Here is a 9,127-nt window from a genome sequence, read left to right as displayed (position 1 = left end):
TCCTTCCTTCCTTCCTTCCTTCCTTCCTTCCTTCCTTCCTTCCTTCCCTCTTTTCCTCCTTCATTTTAGAATGCCTTCACCTGTTCTCTTGAATGTTGCTGTCATTTTTGGTTACAAATAGTAGAAATGCAGAGTGACATGAGAAGGATTATGGGAACTTTTCTGATCTGATAGCTGTCAGTGGGCCCATGATCTCTATTTCTTCTGACAGACACACACCATGCAGTGATGAGTCACTTTTCTGCTTATGAACAGTTATGGCCTCTTTCAGGTATATTTGGAAATGTGGCACACATTATGCAGGACTCTCACTTGAATGCACCTTAATTTGGTGGGGATTTTTGAATGATGTGAGCTCTACCTAATGGCAGCAAGCTGAACTCTGTTCAATTTGGTCTCTCTGCCTTTGTCTGTGTCTCTCTCTGTCTGTCTCTCCCACAGTTATAAGCATCAAAACCCTTCAAACTGGAATCATTCTATGTGGCAGAGCATCATTTAAACAGAGATTCACAGAAAATGAAACATACTTTGAAAATCTGGACTCTGTCTTCACTTCTGTCAGTGATGCAATGATTTGGGATGTGGGGCAAGATCTAACTACAGAATCCCTTTGATTCTGGCTTCTCTAATGTTTGAAAATGTTTATAGAAACATGTTTTCTGTGACCATCATGGAGATAATGAATAGATTAGTGTAGGAAGGGGGTCCCAGGGTAAAGAGAGGGGTTTTTTTGGTTTCTTCTCCAAGCAACAGAAAGTTCAGGAGTTGGGGCTGGGATAAACTCTCCCAATGATGCCCCTGATTCTGCTCAGAGATGACTCGATGAGGTCAGAGGAGTGAGTCCTGAGGCCATTGCAGGTTTAAGATGGCTTTGTTTTTTTTCATATAACTTGCATTTGGGTTTGAGAATCAGGGACAGAAATTGACACTGAACATCACAGTTTAAATTTTGAAGCCATGGCACTTAATATACTGAACTTGACCAAAAGACCATTTTTTTTTGCCAATGTAGAGATAAAAATGGATTCCCGTTCTCCTCTGAGTGTAAGCTTGTTGTTGTTTTGGGAAATAGAGAGAAGTCTGACCACAGTGCCCAACCTCGGCCCTCCATCCTCCTATACTCTATGAAGATACTCTATAATGACTGCTGTGAGTGTAACATAGAGTCCTGGAGCTCTCCAAGGTCCTGTTTATTCTCATATTGCAGTCATTAGTTCAGTAGGATCTTCTATGAGATATTTAAGCTGGTTTGAGGAAATTCTCGGAGAGAATCTGTCTGAACAGCTATGAATTACTCCTTCAATAGGTGGTCGACTATATCTCACATCTGAATTAGTCCAAACTGACTGGATGGTCTGCATTCAGTTCATAAGCATTTATTAAGCACTTATCATGTGCTAGACACTGTGTGCTAAGTGCTGGGGATAGAAAGAAAAGGCAAAAGACAGTCTCTGCCCTCCAGAAGTTCACAATGTAATGGGGAAAACTACAAAAAAATCTCTAAATCCTTGTCTTAGACTACAGCCAGGGGTGGGGAAACTGTGGCCTTGAGGCTGCATGTGGCCCTCTAGGTCCTCAAGTGTGGCCTTTTGACTGAGTCCAAGTTTTACAGAACAAATCCTTTTATTAAGTGATTCATTCTACAAAGTTTGGATTCAATCAGAGGGCTATACTTGAGGACCTAGAGGGCCACATGTGACCTTGAGGCTGCAGGTTCCCCATCTTTGCCTAGACAGTGACATGGCTAAGGCTCCTTTGCCTGAGGCCCCAAGTTAGCTCTGTGACCTTGGCCAATTAACTTAACCTTTCTATGACTTAGTTTATACAATTGTTTTCTTCAGTATTTTTGGGGGCTCCTTTAGTAAGCTGATGACTTATTTTTCATGATTTTCTTGCATCACTCTCATTTCTCTTCCCAGTTTCCTTTACTTCTCTTACTTGCTTCTCAAAATAATTTCTGAGCTCTTCCATGGCCTGGGACTGATTCATATTTTTCTTGGAGGCTTTGGATGTAGGAGTTTTGACTTTGTTGTCTTCTTCTGGTGTATGTTTTGATCTTCTTTGTCACCAATGAAAGATTCTATGGTCTGACTTCATTTTTTGCACAGTTTGCTCATGTTTCCAACCAATTACTTGAGTTTTAAACTCTTTGTTGAGTAACAAGTCTGCTTTCAGTGTAAAGAATGTACTGTCCCAAGCTTCAGGGGTTTTGTGCAGCTGTTTTCAGAGATACTTCTAGGGACCTGTAAATTTTCAGTTCATCTAAGGTAGTATGATCAAAGGCCAGGTGTTTACTCCTTTCCTGGCCTGTGTTCTGGTCTATGAGTGACCACAAGCACTGTTTTCTGCCTTGGAATTATGAGGATGATTCCTTATCCACTGCCACTATAAGCTCCAACTCACCAGCACTCCTCCTCATCCCAGGACCACCACCCAGAACTGCAACCCAGATCTAAGCACAGGCAAAGCAAGAGAGTTCTGCCTCAGCACTAGCAAAGAGATCCCTACAACCCCACTCTGATCAGCTGTTCAATTGCCCCTTCATCTGTGGGCCAAGAGCTCCAGAAGCGGCCACCAACCTGGGACTGGTGCTGGGACTGGGACTAGGACCAAGCTTCTCTCTCACTCTGCCACAGACCTTTCCTACTGACCTTCTAAGTTGTCTTTGGTATTTGTGGATTGAGAAGCCTGGAACCCACCACAGCCGCCCATGATTCAGTCCCCTGAGGCCTAGTCTTTGCCTGCACACCCACAAGGAACTATATTCCTCTCCCAGACCAGTGTGATAGACCTTTCCAAACAACCATCCAGGTTGTCTTGGGATGGAAATTTGTTTCATTCTGTCTTTTTGTGGGTCCTGCTGCTCTAGAATTTGTTTAGAGTCATTTTTTACAGGTATTTGCAGGGGTTTGGGAGAAAGCTCAAGCAAGTCACTACTTTTACTCTGCCATCTTGGCTCTGCCCTCCTATACAATTGTTAAATGAAGGAGTTGGTAAGGTAGGGTAGATAAACAGGCAGTTTTTAGAATCAGAAGATCTGGGTGCAAGCTGTTGCTCAGTCATTTAGGGATTGTGTAAGCTGGGGCAGTTCATTTGTCAGGGCTCCAGCTTCTTCATCTGGAAAATTTGGATTTGATATTCCCCATGGTGCCTCAAGCTCTGTAGCCGATGATCCTGTGACTCAATCACTTTGAAGGTCTCTTCCAGATAAAAGCTCTGATGATGATTCCATAGCTTTGTTAGCTCTGAAGCATCCTTCTCACATCTAGACCTATGATCCGAAGACTAAGGTCCCTTTAGGTTTTATGAGAAATCCTAAGACCCTGATTGGCTCAATACATTTTGAACTTTCACCTGAATTCTTGGGTCATCATCCTTTTGCATTTTGTTTTTCTCTAAGTGTTTTCTATTGCTGTTGTTACAGTAAAAACTCACTGGAACTTTTAGGAACACAGAGATAAAGACTGACAAACAAGCAAACAAACAAACAGAAGGGGGGATAAGAACTGATAAAGTACTGGGAGTGCTCTGGCTCAGTACTCAGCAGAGGACCCTTAGCCTGTTACCATCTGGCCCACCATCTGTGTGGAATTGAGATGACTTCCATGTCCTGGCTGGTTACATTGGTGCAATTGGAAAATAGGCAGATCAGGCTGGGTTTGGGCTTGCCTGAGATCTGTGTTCCAGCCATCTTACCCACAACCTCCATCTTTACTGAACAGGAACCTAGAGTGCTAAGAGGGTGGCATTGGAGTGGGGAGTGTTAGCTCTGCTCTCATCACTGACTTTATGATAGGTCCTAGTGCCTGTGCCTCCTTGGTCCATACTGCTCAGCCCAAGAATCACTACTGATCATTGCAAGAATCAAATCTGAACAATGGGATTGATGATATGCCATGGTGACAGCACACTTTCTCTAATCCACACTGCAAACAGAAATGGGAGCTTGTCTCCAAGATGCCCCTTCACATGTACAGCTGAAGTAAGTGTTCCCCACTGGAAGCCATCCATCCAGGCTGTGCTTTAGTTCATTTCACACGGTGTTAATTGTGTAATGCTCTTTAGCCATTACCTTTGACCAACCCCATCACTCTTCTAATGGACAATGATGAATTTAACAAGGGATAACCAGATGCGTTTATTCTGAGGGCGAATAAGGGGCTGAAGGGAGATGCGTGCTAATGAACATTGCATTTCCGCCCACCACTCCCTCCTTCAAATGGGGAATACAATTACCAGTCTTACTTCAGCAAAAAATAATTACATAATGTTATTCTTTGGTGACCAAAGCAGAAGTGGTGAGGACACAACCTGCAGGCTTAGCCTCAGTCTGTGGGTTTAAATCCCCCTTGTACAGATTCCATCAAGTAGGCAGATTGGCACATTCTAGAACTTGTCTTTTGTTTTGCACTCATGTGGTTTGTGGGGGTGGTATAAGTAGTTAGCATCCCCTCCCCACATGCATTGGTGGCCCTGGGGAACCACATTCTTCTTTCAACCATTTTGGCAACAAGGGAGTAGAGCCCTGGCCTAACACCAAGGAAACCTCCCCCCTCTGTGCTGGTGCAAACTGTCATTAACCTGACCTGCATAACCCTAGTGGAGGGGAACTTGGGCAGGGCATCACTCTAGGCTGTTGACTCTTGAGACCAGGACCTAATGTCATCCTTCTAAGGAAAGAGTGGAAGGTAGAGATTTGCAAAATTTGGGCAGTGACTTGGGGATGAGTCTGGGGCTTGGAGGTGGACTACAATGAAATTGGCTTCCATTCCTTGGCTTCCCACTTTATGGGAACTGAAGGACTCACTGTATGGTTTAGCTTGAACCAAAGGGGCTGAGTCCTGAAGGGGGTTTCCTTGGCTAACATCTTGCTTATTTGTAGGTAGTGGGACTTGGCTGGTTGAGAGCCTTGAGTCATTTGAGGTCATCCTGGAAGTGGTCCATGCTGTCTGTCTCAGATGAGCGTCTATGTCCTTCAAGTGGGGGAATCTGCCTTCTTATCTTTGACTCCCACATTAAAAGCCTTTCTGTCCCTGTTGACTGACCAATTATTTGAAATACAATTGTCTAAAAAGGATGGCAAGAGAATATGACTTTTTAATTTTTCCTAAATAGTCTAGAAACAATATCTGGATTTACTATTTTTAAAATGTGCTTAACCATACCTCAGCTTGTGGACTCCCTGGTTTCACCAATGTGGCCAGTCTTTGCATGTCTTAGGAAAGGCCTTTTGTGAGTTACTTGGTTCAAACAAAACATCATCACCTGTGTCCATGTTTCACTGGAGGCTTTGAAAGCAGCCAGACTGCCATTGACAGACACTCAGGCTGTTTCCTGGCCCATTCTTGTAGGCACTGTATCTCAGAAGACTCTGCCAGAGCTTGTATTCTATGGACACAGACTTAGAGAACCCAAGGTCAGCTCCAGGCCATGATGAGGCATGAAGGGGAAATTTGGTAGAGCAGAAATTATTTCCTGCTAAAGAGAAAATAAATTGTAAATGAATGGATTGGTCAGAAAAGTGATGGATGGAGTGTACTTGTGTGACCCTAGGAGGGAGCATTCCACTTCCAACCTCTCCTCCCTATGGCTCTACCAATACTACAGTCACAACTGGCCACCTGACTTCCCCTTGTTTCCAATCACATATTCAGAAGAAATAAGTCATCCAGGGAGCTTCCCGACAAGGCCAACCTGGTCGCTACAGTGAATTCTTCAGTGCTTTGTCCCAGTTGCTATCTTAAATGAATTCAATTTCCCCATGGGAAACTATTGGGTAGTCTGATGTCTGTCAACTCAAAAACAGTGAAGAGTTATTGAACAGCTGATGTGCCTCTGTGCCTTATGGAAGCCAAGGGCCAGGACTTCACAGGATGAAGAAACCTGACCAGCTAGTGATCTGCCCCATTGGATGGAGCTCCCTTATCTGGGAGATGACAGACTTATTAAAATATTCAGGAATCAGATCTGCTGACCACTCAGGGGAATGGACTTCACTTAGTCTACTTTGGAGCAATGGCACACCAGGGCTCCCAACAATCAGAGAGCAGAATCTGCCCAGAGAGCAGGGGGGCAGTGAGGGTGGGCTGGGCTGACTGATTTCTGGACATAGAGTCAAGAGGCTGGGGTCCAGGTGCCGACATTTGTTGCTATTTAAAAGTGGGCAGGTCACCATCTCTCTGGGACTTAGTTTCCTTATCTGTGAAGTGGGGGCAATGATGCAGTAGTTTCCCTTCATGCCTCACTGAAGATGGGGCTCTGTTTCTCTTCTAGTGTTAGTGATGAACCATTTCAGGACCCAGTTGAGTTGTGCTATAGCCATGGCTTTAGGCCAGAAATCTATGGGACTGTGTCTGAAAACTCTGCCTCTTAGTTTTCCTAACTTCCCTCAAGACTCAGTTCAAATCCGACCTTTTGCAGGAGGCCTTTCCTAGCCTTTCTGCCCTCCCAGATTTTATCATCATCTGCATTCAGATTGCTTTAATTTACTCTGAATATATCTTTTGTATAACTGTTTATTTCCCATTGGTCTTCTGTAAGAGAAGGTGAGATCCTGGAGGGTAGAATCATGATTTTGCCTTCCATTGCATCCCCAAAACTTAGCACAATCCCTGGGACATAATAGGCCCTTAAATTCTTGTTGACTGACTTCAGTCGGATCTGAACCTTCATTTTAAATATAACAGGTTCAAATTAAAGGTTACCAGAGAAAGTTTGGATGATCAATAGGTCATATACAGAGCTTATACTTCATCCTTAGTCTCTGGGAAGGCTCCAGGTTATTATCTTCACAGTTGGACTTTTATTGAATTAGCATATGATTTGAGTTGGCCAATTAAACCATACTGGAGGCATCCCAAAGGCCACTGGGAATATTCTTGACAAATGTGAGTCAGTATAGTACCAGTGATAACCTGGGTGTGAGACATCATCTAAAGTACAGTGGCTGGACATAGAGAAGTGGTCCAGCCGTTCATCAAGATACAGGAAAAAGAATGGACAATGGGAGGGTTGTTTTGGTGAGCATCAAGTATGAGGGAGCCCAGAGTCAGCTTCCAGTCCACTGTGTGGCTCCTTCTGGGAGGGTTTATTGAAAGGCGTGGGCTACAACTACACAGGATGAGAAGATGTGGAGTTAATGATCTATACCAACCAATTTATCAGGAGGAGTGTCCTCGGCACTGAGATCTCAGATCCCTTGAAAAATGGAAGGATTAGGCAGGTTTATATGACTTAGCTTCTGAGAGATGAAGCCTCGTTCATAGGCTGTGGCACGTGCAAGGTGTTCAGATCATTCAAGGGCAGGAAAGGGGAGAAAGTGAGTCCTTTAATGCAGTCCCTCTTGAAAATGTCTTGTTGCTTGTAGTGGAAAATGCCTGATGCTTTGAAAGGAAGACATTGTCCCTTCTCCACCCCCACATCAAACCCTACCTGGACAGCACTGCCCTGGAGTCTTCCATGACCCTGCTGTTGAACAGCATGGGTCTCTACACACAGCATGGGACTATTATCTCAACAGGAGAGTTACCGATGTGATTATTGGGCATGAAATTATTCATCCCCCTTCTGAAATCCTCTGAAGTAGTTGACTCAGTGACCTCCCCAGCTGAATGAATTCAGTAGACTGATTTATTACCCATCCAGGGGTAAGGAGGTAGTCTATTGTCTTTGATTTAAATGAGCCAATCTTTAATTTAATCAAATCCCTCCTCGTGCCTGGACAAAAGGCATATTTCTATGTGTGTTTGTATGCAGAGAGATATGTAGATGCATCAAAGTGGATAGATACATTTTGGCAACAAACAACACGCCCCCAAATGCTGCTCCATGTTTTGGGGATTCTAGGGCTGGGAATGGAATAACCTTCACTGGTCTATGGGACATGCCCAAATAAGGAAGGGGGCCAGGGTGACGTGAGCAGGGGAAGTTGGTCAGAGCTCAGACTTGACCCACTGCTCTGCTCCTTATTCACTGAATTGGACTGTGCAGCTCATTTCACCTCCATGGGCCTCAGGCCCACTATACAAAGAGGTAATTGTATTCAATGATTGTGCAGCTCCTTCTCAATTCTAAATCCAAGAGAGTGAAGCAGACAGAACATTGGATTTAGGAGTCTGGAAGTCCTGAAACTCATAAAGGCCTGAATTCAAATCTAGCCTCAGACACTAACTAGCAATGTGACCTGGGCATGTCATATAAATCTCTCTGCCTCAGTTTCTCCAACTGTAAAATGGAGGTGACTTCACCTAGCTCCAAGGGTTGTTATGAAAATAACAGGAAATAATATTTGCAAGCATTTTATAAACCTTAAGTACTATCTAAATGCTAGCTATTTTTAATCTCACAGAATACCCAGATTCACATTTTTTATGGGATGTTAGGTATCTCCCCAGACCCCCAGCCTTTTTCCTACATTGTTTGCCATCAGGTTTACTTAGGATATCTGTTTTTCCAATATTTGTCATATTTTCTGGTAATCACTTTCCTAATTAACATTAGATTAAAAAAATGCCATAAACTCTGTTACCTGCAATTGTACGAAGAATGGGATGCCTTTGTTAATCAGAAGTCTGCTTAATAGAGACTTATCATCTAGACCATATGGAAATTCCCACTTTTCCAGGAAATTAGAATATACTAAAATATGATTGCCGCTAAAACCCAGCTGAATTTAGAGTACATATTCTAAGGTAATTTGGCAGATGCTTTCTCATCTTAAAGGGCCTCAGAATCATCCTTACCCATTTCACTTATCATGTATCTAGTACATTTTGAACCATTGGCTCACTTAGAAAGTCTATTGAAAGAAGGACCCTGGGATTATGTTGGTGACTCCCTGGTGAGGGATTTGAAATAAGGAATTTGAAAAGATTCCGCCATTTTTTTGGGGGGATAGTGGTTAGAGAAGATGATCAGACTTTTTTTGAGACACAACCTCTCTTGGTTTTCCTCCTACCTTTCTGACCACTCTTCTGTCTTCTTCTCTGGATCCTCCTCCAGAACACAACCTCTAACCATAGGTGTCCCTCAGGGCTCTGTCTTGGGCTTTCTTCTCTTCTCCTTCTACATTACTTCATTTGGTGATTTTGTCAGTTCCTATGGATTTAATTATTATCTTTGTTCTGAT

The sequence above is a fragment of the Vombatus ursinus genome, unplaced genomic scaffold (genome assembly GCF_900497805.2).
Source record: "Vombatus ursinus unplaced genomic scaffold, bare-nosed wombat genome assembly UNPS02014799.1, whole genome shotgun sequence".
NCBI lineage: Eukaryota > Metazoa > Chordata > Mammalia > Diprotodontia > Vombatidae > Vombatus > Vombatus ursinus.
This window is presented reverse-complemented; position numbering follows the sequence as displayed.